A 14447-nucleotide genomic window follows, 5' to 3' on the forward strand; every position below is an offset into this window, starting at 1 on the left:
ATGTATCAGCTGCAGAGTTGAAAAAAAGGAAGCATGGATCTATTCCAAGACATGAATTCTAAAACAAATTGGAGTATTTTTAGGTTGTTTCCAGCATCCCTTCCTAGGCCTTACGAGCAACCTACCAAGAGACACTTGAAATCTATATATAGCCCTCCTGAAAAATGTTTGCTATGTTGTTAAACATTTCTAGAGCACATTTCTCTGCAAAATTCTGTCAAGGAGGGCTGAAAGAGAACCTGAAACCATGATACAGAAGTGAGATGCTGGAGAACACCCCCAGAATGAACAGAGCCAAGCTCAATAGAGCTCTGTGATGACAGAGATTTCCACCTGCATGTGATTTGTTCTAGATTTACAGTCTTATTGGATACAGGCTACACATCTGATCTTTCCTTCAACATATTTTATTCTCTTATTTTCAGATTGCTTTTAAGGTTTTTAAATGTGTAAATGCCATAGAATCACAGAACCACACAATTTCCCAAGTTGGAAGGGACCCAGGAGGATCAAGTCCCACGTCAGACTCCACCCAGGACAACCTAAAAGTTAAAACATGTATCTCAGAGCATTGCCCAAACACTTATGAATACCAGCTGGCTTGGGGCCATGACCATCTCCCTGGGGAACTTGTTCCAGTGCATGACAACCCTTTCAGTGGAGAACTTCTTCCTAGTATATGAGGAGGAACTTCTTTCCTTTGAGGTGCCAGAGCCCTGGAACAGGCTGCCCAGAGAGGTTCTGGAGTCTCCTTCTCTGGAGACATTCAAACCTGCCTGGACACATTCCTGTGTGATCTGCTCTGGTGAACCTGCTTTAGCAGGTGGGTTGGACTGGATGATCTCCAGAGGCCCCTTCCAACCACAACCAGTCTGTGATTCTGAATCTTAGTTTCCTTTGACATAGCTTTAAGCCATTCCCTCGTGTTCTGTCATCAGAGAGAGGACACCAGCACTTCCCCCACCATACCCCATCATGAAAAAGCCGTAGACAGCAACAAGGTCACCCCTTGGTCTCTTCTCTAAATTGAACAAACACTGTAGTATCCTCAGCTGTTCCTCGCAAGTCCTGTCCTCTCACCCTTTCACCATCTTTGTTGCCCTCCTTTGGACACACTTGGGTATTTTTATATCCTTGTGGAGCCCAGGACTGCACACAGTACTTGTGATGAGGCCTCACAATATAAGTCAGATAATTACCAGACAATACAAGTCTGATAATAAACCGATTAACTCTTAAAGGCCAAAATCTTAATATGTATTTTTAAAATACTTTATACAACTTACAGCTATAAAGAAAGTCAAATCTTGCCTTCTTTGGTTTGCTGAAATGGCTCATGTAGATTGAGCTTTCTGAATTCCCAACTGCTGACCACATGAGTAGGACAAGTAACCCTGGCAGCTTCACACACATAATACGTGTCAACTCCCTCTCCCTCATTTTGATGTCCCTAGAGTCTCAACTATAACATATTTTAAAATCAATTTCAACTGAAAAATGTTGAGGTCAAAGCCCTCACGTTAGCATGGCAAGGGTCTTTCCTATTTATGCAGATTTATGGAGCACATCCACTCATCTGTAAGATAAGTGACCTCTGTCCTGGGCTGCACCAAAAGGAGCATGGTCAGCAGGTCGAGGTGATTCTCCCTCTCCATTCCACACTCATGAGACCCCCCCCCACAGTACTCCATCCAGGTTTGAGGTCCCCAGCATGAAAAGCAGATAGACCTGTTAGAGCAAGACCAGAGGAGGCCACAAAGATGATTAGAGGGCTGGAACACCTCTTCTATGAAGACAGAATGAGTTGGAGTTGTTCAGCCTGGAGAAGGCTCTGAGGAGACCTTATAGCAACACTAGAATAGAATAGGAATAATTTCAGTTGGAAAAGATCCTCAGGATCGAGTTAAACCATAACTTAACCTAACTCTAGCACTAAACCATGTCCCTAAGAACCTTGCCTAAAAGCCTTTTAAAACCCTCCAGGGATGGTGACTCCACCACTGCCCTGGGCAGCCTGTTCCAATGCCTGACAACCCTTTTCAGGAAGAATTTTTTCCTAATATCCAATCTAAACCTTCTCTGGCACAACTTGTCTCTTGTCCTATCACTTGTTACTTGGGAAAAGAGACCAGGGGACTTACGAGAAAGATGGAGACTTTTTATGAGGGCATGTAGTGACACAACAAGTGGCAACAGTTTTAAACTGAAAGAAGGTAGATTTAGATTGGACACAAGGGGAAAACTGTTCATGAATAGAGTCTTGAGACATCGTAACAGGTTGCTCAGAGAAGCTGTGGATGCCCCATCACTGAAAGTGTTCAAAGCCAGGCTGGATGGGGCTTTGAGCAACCTGGTCTAGTGAAAGATGTCCCTGCTCATTGCAGGAGGGTTGGACTAGATAAGCTTTAAAAGTCCCTTCCAGCCCAAACCTTCTGTACTTCTGTGATAACCAAAGTTTCATCGCTCTCACCAAGCAGAACTAGAAACCATAGTCAGACACTGAATACAGCACACCCAAGTTATCATCCATACCACTACCTGTCCTCACCAAAGAAGAATCCAAGATCAGAGGTTTCTAATACCACCCTGTTTGATACTCTGTTTCAGTGCAGCACTCTCAAAAACAATGACCAGCCCAGCCCAAATTATTGGCACAGTTTGTTTCAGCATATCTGAAAACTCCGCAAGTTTCCCAAGCCTGGGCTGACCCCACCTGACATCTGCACCAGGCATTTCCACGTAGGTGCACCAACCTTAGGTCCAAAACGAAGAGAGAACTGCCCAACAGATCTGTACTAAGAGGACGTTACACCAATGTGAGGTGATTAAATCACGATTTAGCTCTGTCATCTCACTCTTACGTCTATAGGCAGATCTTGTCATATTTTAAAATACTAGACCTGAAGAGCACCAAAAACCTCCTACACTAAACCCCACAAATAATACTGAAAAGTATGATCTTGCAGAAGCAACCAGGAATCATATGTGTACATATATATATACACACATATATATATTTTTTTTTTTTACAGGATTTCAGACCATCCCAGCACTGAGATCCCATTCTATCCCTTTGCGCAGATCATTTCACTTGGACACCAGGGTTACACCAAGCACACATACTTTTCTGGTGACAGATAAATAAAAATAAAAGTATCACTGCAACATAATTTCCCCCCATTCAATTTTTTAGGGAAGGAGGAAACAGCCCAGTAAGCTGTAACTCTACAGACATTTTTCAAAGGTCTGTGGAAACAATCCTCCCCAAAGAATGGAGCTTGCCCTCAACATGTATTCTGTCCTCTACGTTTCCACAGCACGTCCCAAAGGTTTGGATATTACGCATATATCAAAGTTAGAACCACCTTATTTTCACAAATTCCAAATGAAGCTCTCTAACCACCAACTGTAAAAGCACCTTGCACCTTCAGGACACAGAATTGCAACATTTATTTACCAAAGGAAATCTCAGAAAAATATTCTCACTTTAGGCCAAACTTATCAGAGTTGTTCTAAAAAGAAAAATAACTTTTCATCATTAATTGACACGATAGCTGTAAATTTCCAGAGAACCTTATTATACAATACTACAGAGAAATCCAATGCCATATAAAAGCGTTTACTGAATAAAAATACTCAAGAAAATACTATCATCCCAAACAGATGATATAGATTAAAAGAATCACCATCACAACCAGAACACCTCACAGAAAATGATTTGTTTCTGCAAGACGTCCTAGGAGAGTTGCTTGGTGAATCCAGTTATCAGCCATAAGAAACTGTGGCAACCATAGCATGAAATCCACGTTGTAACAAAACAGGATCAAACATCCCTGTGAATGCTGTAGATGACATTAGGCCCTGCTGCCATTTAGGATGAAAACAGGAAAACTTAGATGTTACGTTTAAATAGCAGAACCACAAGTTCTCATAAACAAGCCATCTGACTAGTCCCAAAGTTTAAAGCGCTAATTGTTTTCACAAACTGACCTGCCAAACTGCAACTTCTGCTCCTCTCAGTGTTTGTTATAGTTGATTAAATTGAGAAAAGAAATGAGGAGACTGAAAGAAGCAGGGGGGACCTTATGCTGAAGGCATTAGAAAACACTAGAGCTGGGCAGACTGCAGGAGAAAGGGAAAAAAACAACCAAGCTTCTCCATCACAGGCACACTGCCATCACATGAAGAACAGCTTGCCACAGTCTTTGTTAATATTTATACTTGAATTTTTTATTTCAAAATATTTCTCAGAAAAACCACAGCCACATAGTTTTAGCAGGAATGAAGGTCTGGTGCATTGGGCTCTGTCCCACCAGTTTTAACTCGAACAAAGAAAATACTGTAGAAGCAGCATGCGTGGACACAATACGACTCTTCTGCTCTTCTCAAGGACAGAAATACATTATGTTGCAGATTTTTGGTTAAGGACAGAGATGGCAGTACTAGTTGACTGATTTACTCTTTGTAACACCTGTAGATCTGGACAACACAAGTACTCATTAGTATTTGCAAAGCAAATAGTTACAGTGTAATAGCCCATGTAGTTATTTTGTGCTTATTTTGGATTATCGTCCTGAAAATCAGAGATTAATAAGCATTAGTAAGGCATTATAAACCAGCATAGTCTAGAATTTCTCCTTGTTCAGGACATACTGGTAGAAAAGTCTACTCATTAAAAAAACAATAAAAGAAAAACAAAGCAATATTTTGTTAGGACAAGAATTTATCTCCTTCATACAGCGGATCTATACGCAGTGACATGGCCTTTTCAAATTGTACTGTGGCAAACTTTGCAAAGTCCACCCACTGACAGCAAATGAATGACACCAGGAACAAAATGAAGAAGTCGATCCCCGGTAGTCAGCAGATCACCAGCTCTTCCTGCTCTGTCACTGTGGATAAGAACACTGCAAGCCTTGGTTAATATTTTGACATTTCAAGGGGAAAAAAACCCATGAAACCACAACACAACATTAAGTATTTTACTCCTTAACCCTATAGTACAAAGTCCCTTCCTTGCTCACTGTTATAGAGCAACTTGCTTCCAAACAGTGATTGAGACTGAACGCAAAAAATATCTTTCTGCCCACCTTGCCTGACTAAAAGGCTTTCTCAATATACTGACAGTGCAAAATGGATACCACACAAAATACAACCATTTATGTTTCTGTTTAAAAAAACATAATTATATGGTCAGTATTGATGGGTTTACTCCTTTTCTTACCCAGCTGCACAGCTCTGAACGCACTCATTTGAAATATCAAGACCCATTTCAACTCTCTCAGCTGTCTCTGGAGATTGAAATGGATCTTTCCTCCCTCCTAAGAGAAGACTTTCCCCAATTTTATTGCACAGTCATTTAAGGAAACCCATGTGCAGTGTTTGGAATAAATGTCAACTCAGGACTTCAACCTCCCACACAAAGCTCTTGACCATTACACCAGAGCTGCAGGTCCCTCTCCATCCATACCCCTCCAGCTTTGTTTCTTCTCTGCTAAGAAGAAATTCTGAAGGAGGGAATAAGAAGCTCACTATTTAAACTCCTGGCCATTCTCCCAGGAGACACATACATGAACTTCCTCAGGAATTGAACCCAGCTCTGACACACCCTGGAAAAATACATTTGCTAACCTGATCCCAGACACAGACAGAAATTGCCACCTCTGCTTGCTTTTGCTTTGCTTGAAAAGGAAAAAATAAAAAAGCAGAGGGTACGTTATTTATACAAATTTTTTTAAAGGCTCTGAGCTTCTGCCTTCGAGAAGGAACTCCAGGCTGTATAACACAACCTTTCCAGAGAGCTGAGCGAGATACACTTGCTCCTGAATAGGTGGTAACTTAAAATAAAATCTTGCCTTTTTTGCTTCCTACTTTCCAATTTACATGACTCCCCACTCCATATGCTGTTTTTCTAGATCCTGTTTTGCGATGCACCAATTCTCACATCAAATTATTAGCAAGTATTGTAAAAGAGCCCTAAGATGCTGTTCAGTGAGGTCCACACACCTTTAAACCTGCAGTTCTCCACTTCCACATGGTGAGTCCTAATTTACATCACAAAACACATGGACTTAGGCAAAACACAAATCTTTGATGAGTTTTCTCTTATTTTCATTATTTCCTTACTTCAACCATGACTGGAAACATTCAGAGCATATTACTTAAGAGCTTATCCATTTAAAATCTTGCCATCTTAGGGCAAATTTTTGAGCCACCTTCCTGTTCTTCCATCAGAAGCACAAGCAAAATCTGCCTTCTGACAGGGCAAAAAAACCCAGAATAATTCTTACATTATCTTCGTATGATACAAGAGCTGCTACTTAGTTTGTTGCTTGCCTTTCAGTCCCAGACAACAGTGCAAAACATACAGAACATCTAATGAACTGCTATAGCTAAGCATAAAACAAAGGATATGCAACCAGTTTTCTATGCTCAGAGAACAATCACTATTCGTAAAGCTAATGAATGGAAAACACTCAGTGAGACTTCGATTTACATTCAAGCTGGGCAAGCGTACAAAAGCATCGCAGGCTTAGCTTCTCAAAATTGAACAAGATGGCAAGCAGATAGAAGACAGGTCACAAGAGACCTGTAAAGCAAAGAAACGTAGTTTACCTTCAGTGAAACAAAAAACAGGGAAACCTCATAGGAGAAAAAAGAAAAATCAGTCTAAGGCAGTCAAAACAAGAAAAATTAACTAGGTAGCATTATTTCAGATGGGCAATGGATGGGTAAAAATGCATTCCCCAAAGCAAGATGGAAGAGTATAACAGAGGTCCAAGAAACCCCACCTCAGCCACAAGTTCCATCCATGCTATATCACCAGGAACAGTCCTCCAAAGCATCCAGTTCAAATTTGGTCTCTTAACCTGTAACACTGATCTCTACAGAGTACAGCAATAAGGTTTTGACCATCACAAATTAATTTCACAAACTTAGGGAATCAGTTATCACCTGGCTTAGACACACATCTCGACGTCATGTAAAGTCCCAATGACCAAAAGTGTATCTTGGTTACAAAGACACTTGTCCTATCTCGAGAAACTCTATAATATTATGAATCATATAATCACAGTATCATTTAGGTTGGAAGAGACCCTCAAGGTTGAGTCCAACCATTAACCCAACACTGGCACTAAACCATGTCCCTAAGAACCTCACCTACACCTCTTTTAAACACCTCCACTATGTGTATTATGTATTATATGTATTATATATGGTATATAGTGTATCATGACTATACTGAGTGCAGTAGAAAAAGCAAGAGAGCTTTAGATTTAATAAGTAACATTCTTGACCTTTGAAAGATGAAAGTATTGCTTAAATCAGCTCTGATTTTTGATAGATTTATCAGTATAGCCATAATAGGTCATTTCTTGCATTCCAATTGTAATATTTTTGGAAACAAAGAAGAGTAACTCCCATTTCCTGCTCTTCCCTTACCTCATGTGTGTGCTGTTGAATCACTAACTGCAGATATCACCACTCATAGCTGATCCCACAGCATTTCACAAGCTCCACTTGCATCAGCCTTGAAAATTTTCACTAGAAGAGCCAGCTCAGAATTATTACTTCTGAAGTAACAGCATCCCGTATCAAAACATCTGAAGTCAAACTGGCTGCTCCCTGAATTTCTGTTCCAAAGCTGTGACTTAACTGAACCAACTGCGCTTTTTCAACAATCTGTAACAGCAAAAATGTTTAAAAATAGTTCTCAGGTAATTATCCTCTATAAGGTAATTCTAATGTGTTATGCTACTACTGTCATTGTGTTACATCATTTGAATTTCATGCGGTGTTCTGAAAATAAGAGTTACACAACACTGTGCTCATCTACGTATTAATGTTCAATCCATTATTTTAACTCTAGGATCCAAGTAGCCAACCTGGCCAGGTTGCATTCCTATACTCACAAAGCCGTAAAGATTTTAAATCTGAAGAAAAACGAAATTTAACCAGCTCCACTTTTACTTTATGATTTTTATGTGACCTTTTGAACACCTGGTGCTAATGGCACAACAGTACCAGAAAAACAAGTTACTACAGTCTCTGTATAATATCGCAATAGGCAATAAAACAAAGTATCCATGGATGTAAGGTAAATCAAAGACACCTCATGAAATAAAGCACCTATATTATTTTCTACAGAAAGACTTATCCTGAAATAAATCTGAGAATAATAAAAAATCCTGATAGACAAGTTCATGAATGAAAGGAATAACATGCTGGTAACCAGCACGCTTGAATGATGAGCTTGGCTTTCTTAGGTATGAGATACAAGTAGTTAATATGTACTTTAATGAATCCCATCATCCAGTATGAACCAAACTTAAGAGAAGGACGGACTCTGCAAAAATCTTAGTGTCTTTGTCTGGTTGCCTGTTTTCATAAATCTTGTAGACAGTTATCTAATTTAGTGCCCTCATTAATGCCATATGGTTCAGTAGCAGCGTTAGACACCAGAGAATCCACAGGGCTGAAAGATTTTGTCTGTCACTGGAAGGAATTTCAACTTCCCAGTTCCATACTGAGCAGGACTCAAAAACGGATTTCCAGGGGCAATTCAGGCACCTGGAGTATTTGTAACTAAGGATTTCAAAATAGTCTGCTGCACCATTTATCACCTACCAGGGTACAAATGGAAAAAGCAAATTTAAAAGGTGAAGTTAAAGGCTGACAATATGTTTTTAAAGCTAAAAAGAAAACAGTAACTACCTCATTTCACCTCATACCTAGGGTCAACCTCTCAACCTCAAAGTACTCTTTGCACTAAGTGTTTTACTGACAAGTGACAGGGCTTGAAACAGGTCAGTCAGTCATAAAAAAAGAGAGAATTGTCTAATTAGCTTTACATTATCGTTGTTATCTTTATAATCACTAGACATCATCTAAGGCAAGAAAGATAAAGAAAGGTCACTGATTTTCCTGCATAATTCAGCCATGTGAAATAAGTCCTCCAATTTAAAAGCAATGCCACAAATTCACAAAGTCAGCAACCTCCTGCTCTCACAATTTTCACAAAAGGACTATGTTTACCTCAAGCTCCCCAAAAAACTTAGAAATACAGCAGGATCCATCATGTAATATACCTTGCCAAGAGACGTGGCATCACACTGAACCAAAAGCAGCTTTCAGAATCGAAACTAAAGTAACTTGAAAACAAAAAGTACAGCGCTTGCATACATATATGCAGAACAAACCACAACACCAGTGCTTCCAGAAACATCAGCTGATGTCCTTCTAAGACTAAGCTCTATGACTCTTAGAAGGTCTTGGATCCTGATGACAGGAAAAAAGGCAAATATCACATCCACCTTCTGGAAGGGCAAGAGGGACAGTTCAATGATACAAAAGGTTGCTAAGTCTGACTTCACTCCCTGGGAAGTTTATGGAGCAAATCCTCCTGGGAGCCACATACAGATGCTTGAAAAATAAGAACATGATGGAAAATTGCCAGTATACACCTATCCAGGACAAACCAGGCCTGATACACCTCACAGCTGTCTGTGTTGAGATGACTGGCTCTGTGGATGAGGGCAGAGCAGCTTGTTTTGACTTTATGAAGGCTTTCAACAAGGTCTCCCACAGTATCTTCAGAGCCAAACTGGTGCAATATAGTTCGAACAGGTTGACTGCAAACTGGTTGGAAAACTAGCTTGACCACTGGACTCAAAGGGCTGTGATCAGTAGTGCAAAATCCATCTGGTTGGAACTAATCATGTTTTCCAGGGGTTGATGCCATGGCCAATGCTGTTTAATGCCATAGAACGACAGAATCAAAGAATTATTTTGGTTCGAAGAGACCCTTAAGATAATCAAGTCCAACCATAACCCAACTGTAGCACTAAACCATGTCCTTAAGAACCTCATCTATATATCTTTTAAACACCTCCAGGGATGGTGACTCCACCACTGCCCTGGGCAGCCTGTTCCAATGCCTGACAACCCTTTCTGTGATTAAATTTTTCCTAATATCCAAACTAAAACTTCCCTGGTGCAACTGGAGGCCATTTCCTCTTGTCCTATCACTTGTTACTTGGGAGAAGAGACCAACCCCCTCCATGCTACAACCTCCTTTCAGGTAGCTGTAGACAGCGATAAGGTCTCCCCTCAGCCTCCTTTTCTCCAGGCTGAACAGCACGAGGTCCCTCAGCCACTCCCCATCAGACTTGTGCTCCAGACCCCTCACCAAGCTTTTTCACTGACAATCTGGGCAAGGAGATGGGATACACTCCAAGCAAGTTTGGATACCAAACTGGACAAGGCCTCCCAGTGAGTTTGTGGGATCTCCACCCTTGGAGTGAGTCCAAACACAACCAGGCTCTGAGCAACCTGATCTAATTTTTCTGTGCTTTTCGTGAGGGTTGGACCAGATAATCTCCAGAAGTCCCTTCAAAATGATATTACTCTATGACTGCATTTTAGGTAAAAAAATAAAATGGAAACAGTTAAAAGCTATTTTAAAAACTGAGACATTGGAGATATTTCCTTTCAAAGTGAAAATAGGCCAGAAAGAAAATTAAATGTAAAGATGTCCAGGTTTTGAACCAATTTTTTTAAAGGCAAAGCGAACAGCTCCAGACTTGAAAAGAAAAATCTCATAAAATGCTGTTTTCACAGATTTTACATGCTGGTCAAACTAAACTCTTGGAGGTAAGAGCAGAGACTTAACTTGCTAATTAACAGTTTACAAGTGATCTCCCAGACCAGAGACCTTTCTCTCAATCTGCAAAAGGAACAAGTAATCTGGACTACATTGCTCTCCAGGAACTAATACCAGGTCTTTTCCTAACAGACATCTGTTTTCAAGGGGTGTGAAGCTTTCTGATAACACAACAAGGAAAACACCTACCTTACCTTTCACTTTTCAAATGCTGCTCCATTTTCCCCACCAGCTCCAGATGAGCAGATGAAGGAGGAATTACCATCACCTACAGAACTTTATTTCAATTTTGATAGCTACTACTCTGCTACGACAGGAAATTAATTCACTTTTCCATACTAAAGACCACAACAGAAATACTTGTAAATAAACCTACCGTAAGAACTACCATGGTCACAATCACTGTAATAGCTGAATTTCAATAAATAAAGCACAAAATCATCCATGGCTCACTGCCACCTTGATTGTCAACAATGAGAACAGTGAACAAAAAAAGCAACATATAGAGCTCTAAGAGCTGATCACCACCTATGGCTGATAACCCCATTGAACAATTGGCACAAGTGAGCCAGAGGTTAAGTGTTTTTGTCATTGTCAGTGCTACAGGAACATATTATTTGTTTATATCACAGTAGCAGCTAAAAACTCAGTCAGGGGCACATCCCATACCTTATATGTTATACAGACAGAGGAGAAAATAAAAAAAGAAGTAAATGCAACTCCCTTAGGATAGTAATTAAAAGGCATATTCACTTGATTAAATTTAGGTACCTGAGCTAAGATGCTAATCTGACCACAATTTATATATAACAGAGAGCGTGGAGCAGCTTAAATCCACATTTACTGGGATGCATGTGGTTTTCTTAACATCAGACAGGGGTTAGGGTCTGAATTAAGGTTTCGCTAAACAGTCCGAAGTGCAATGGAGTGAATTCCCCTCCCCGCTCAGTCAGAATGAAAAAATGCACACAAATCAAACGGGGAAGGTAGGGTGGAAACATGGAACAGAAATGAACTAAATGTAGTGGAAGAATGAAGTCCAGCTAGCTATTTACTCAATTAATTCCTAATACTCATTATTTCTAAAAATCACCATTGCATCAGTGGATACAGATGTCTGTTACAGCTACAGTATTTGAATTACAACGGAATTTCAGATAAGCAATTTAAAATTCTTGAAAGCAAGCTGCATTTTGTGTGCCACTGATGTTACCCACACCACCCCAAGCCACACAGTCTACAAGCTTTGTATCTTTTCCTGTGTACACACAAGCGTGGGAGCTGCTGCCACCACAGGCAAGCATGAACAAAAACAAGTTTAAAAAACACGTTCCTAAAAGAGGGATGCATAAGTCTGAACGAGAGAGCAAGCAGCTTGTAACTTCCAGTGTTTTAGATGGGGAATTTCCAACCGATGTTTAAAATAACTGCTATGAGCTTAACTTAAAGACCACAGGTACTATCTAAAGCACAGTCTGCTTTCAACTTCTGCTATGTGACAGATGTCAAAGCGTCAACTGCTATGAAAATCACTTTAGTACATGCAAAACAGCATCTTAATGTTTAGGGAACCGAACCAAGTATTTCAGTCTCATTTTATTTTCTGAATTACTTCACGCCGCGGCGGCGAGACCAAAGACAGACAGTCTATTTACAGACAAAACAGTTCACAAACTCTTAACTGCGGAAACCTGTGCAATCTCTCCAAACTCCAGGCTTGCACGGTAACTACATGAAGCAAAATCACCATCATCACGCAACACGGTGTCCCAGCTACCTCACCTCGCTCCCTTGTCGGGCACTCACACCGGTGTTTCTCCCCCTTGCAGAACAGCAGCAAGGGAAGGCGAGAGGCAGCTCTGCCCGGCCCGCCGCCTCCTCCACCCCGCAGCGGGGCTCACAGGCCGAACTTCCCGGTGCTGGCTCCCGGGAGCAGCAGTTCCCATAGAAACCAACGCCGGGGCCGGGACTGCGGGGGGAAGCGCTGCCCGGCCCGGCTGCTGACAGCGCCCGGCCCCGCGGCCCGCGGGGCTCTCGGCCCGCCCGGGGAGCCGGGCAAGGCAGCTGGGCAGGGCGAGACGTGCGCAAAATTATATTTTTAAGAGGAAAAGAAACAAACAAACAAAACCCACCCAACAACAACAAACACCTCACCACTCTCAGAGGGAAACAAATATAAATAAAGGCGCTTGGCGGCAACAGAAAGCTGGAGTGTTGCTCTCCACGCTGCCCCGCACGGCCGCCCGTGCCCCGCCGTCCCGGGCCCGCCGCCAGGCCCCGCGGGGCGGCCGCGCTGACAGCTCCGCGCCGCCGGAGCTCGCCCTCCCCGCACCCTCTTTAACACCCTCGGCCGCTTCCCGGGGACGAGGCCGCCCCACGGGTCGCGCTAGGGCGCGGAGGAGCCGCCCGCCCGTTTGTACCTGTTGCGCTCCGCTCCGCCCGGGCGGCTGCTGCTGCCGCCTCCTCCGCCTCCCGCGGCGGCGGCGTCAGTCCCACAACATGGCGGCGGAGGCGGGGGCCGCCCGGGAAGGAAAAGGGGAGGGAGCCGGGGCTGACGGGCACGGGCTGAGGGCGTCGCTGGCCGCCGGCTCCGCGCCCAGAGTCGTGTGTGAGGAGTTCCCTTGGCGGAGCGCGGCCACGTCCCGAGGGACGGGCGGGCAGCCCCGGGCGAGGGGGTATCAGTACTGCGGGTGCGAGGAGCCTGAGTGCGGGGTCGCCTTTCCCTGAGGTGCTGCCTCCCGGTTTGGCTCAAACTAACCGAGTAGTTCTGCCGCGGTCCGGGGATGGGAACGACAGAGTTGTCCAGATGTCTTCACCCAGCTCAGGTTGCTCAGAGCCCCGTCCAGCCTGGCCTGGGATGTCTCCAGGTATGGGGCATCCACCACCTCTCTGGGAAACCTGGGCCAGGGTTTCACCACCCTCAGTGTAACAAATTTCTTCCTCACGTCTAACCCGAATGTCCCTTCTTCTAGTTTAAAACCATCACCCCTTGTTCTGTTGTAACACACTCTTCTAAAAGGCCTGTCCCCAAAAGATGATTCCTGCAAAGTCATGAGCTACCGATTACATACCTTAACTAACTAATTTACCACATCCTCACTGAAATTTTTCTCACTATTGATTCCAACAACCGTCTCCCCATCTGCCCCATAAATTACTTCTTTTCTTTATAGTTTTCTAGCTGTATATATATTTTTAAAAAGGTAATAAACTCCAATCTCAGACTTATTTCAACTGTTAGTTTCTTGTGGAAGCTGGAAAGCTGGTGCCTCTGGTTGGATCATTCTGCTGGAGAAGGACTCCCAGATTAAGCTAACTATTCCACGCTGTGCACCCCGGGGAGAGGGACAGCAGCACCCTTGGGTGCTCCTCAGTGGGAAGCGTGTCCCACTGGGCTGGGAGGAGCGGGCTGGCACCAGGAGCTAAATTCAGCTGGTGCCAGGCCCTGCTCAGCGTACTGCAATATGTATCTTTCAAAAAATTTAAAGAATCCTATAGAAAGCACATGCACGGAAAATGCCATCATTTTTGAACATTCAACATTGTCCTTCAGTGAGTGGATCTTGCTGTGTACGGAAGATTACAGCGCCCTTCTGCTATGTTTTTGCCGTGTAGATAATTACATATCACCTCTGTACAGAGCAGATTTTTCCAGTGACTCATTCTTCTGGGTTCGTAATGAGACTTTCCAGTTTGTTACACCTTTTATCATTCATCGTGATTCCAGAATAATCATGTTACGGTGCCATGCAATGGTCACAGCCACATACTAGCACATACTACC

General features: G+C 42.8%; 1 protein-coding gene across 3 annotated transcripts in view; it reads right to left on the reverse strand.

The window, feature by feature from the left end:
- ITSN2 (intersectin 2) overlaps window positions 1-13198 on the reverse strand; it is an 86055-nt gene extending 72857 nt beyond the window's left edge. For all 3 annotated transcript variants that reach the window (XM_065833249.2, XM_065833248.2, XM_065833250.2), the window contains exon 1: window positions 13084-13198. The gene's annotated coding sequence lies outside the window, so the exon portion shown is untranslated. The remainder of the gene's footprint in view (window positions 1-13083) is intronic.
- Between the last annotated feature and the right edge of the window lie 1249 nt (window positions 13199-14447).

This window comes from Patagioenas fasciata, chromosome 3 (genome assembly GCF_037038585.1).
Source record: "Patagioenas fasciata isolate bPatFas1 chromosome 3, bPatFas1.hap1, whole genome shotgun sequence".
In the NCBI taxonomy this organism is placed as follows: Eukaryota; Metazoa; Chordata; class Aves; order Columbiformes; family Columbidae; genus Patagioenas; species Patagioenas fasciata.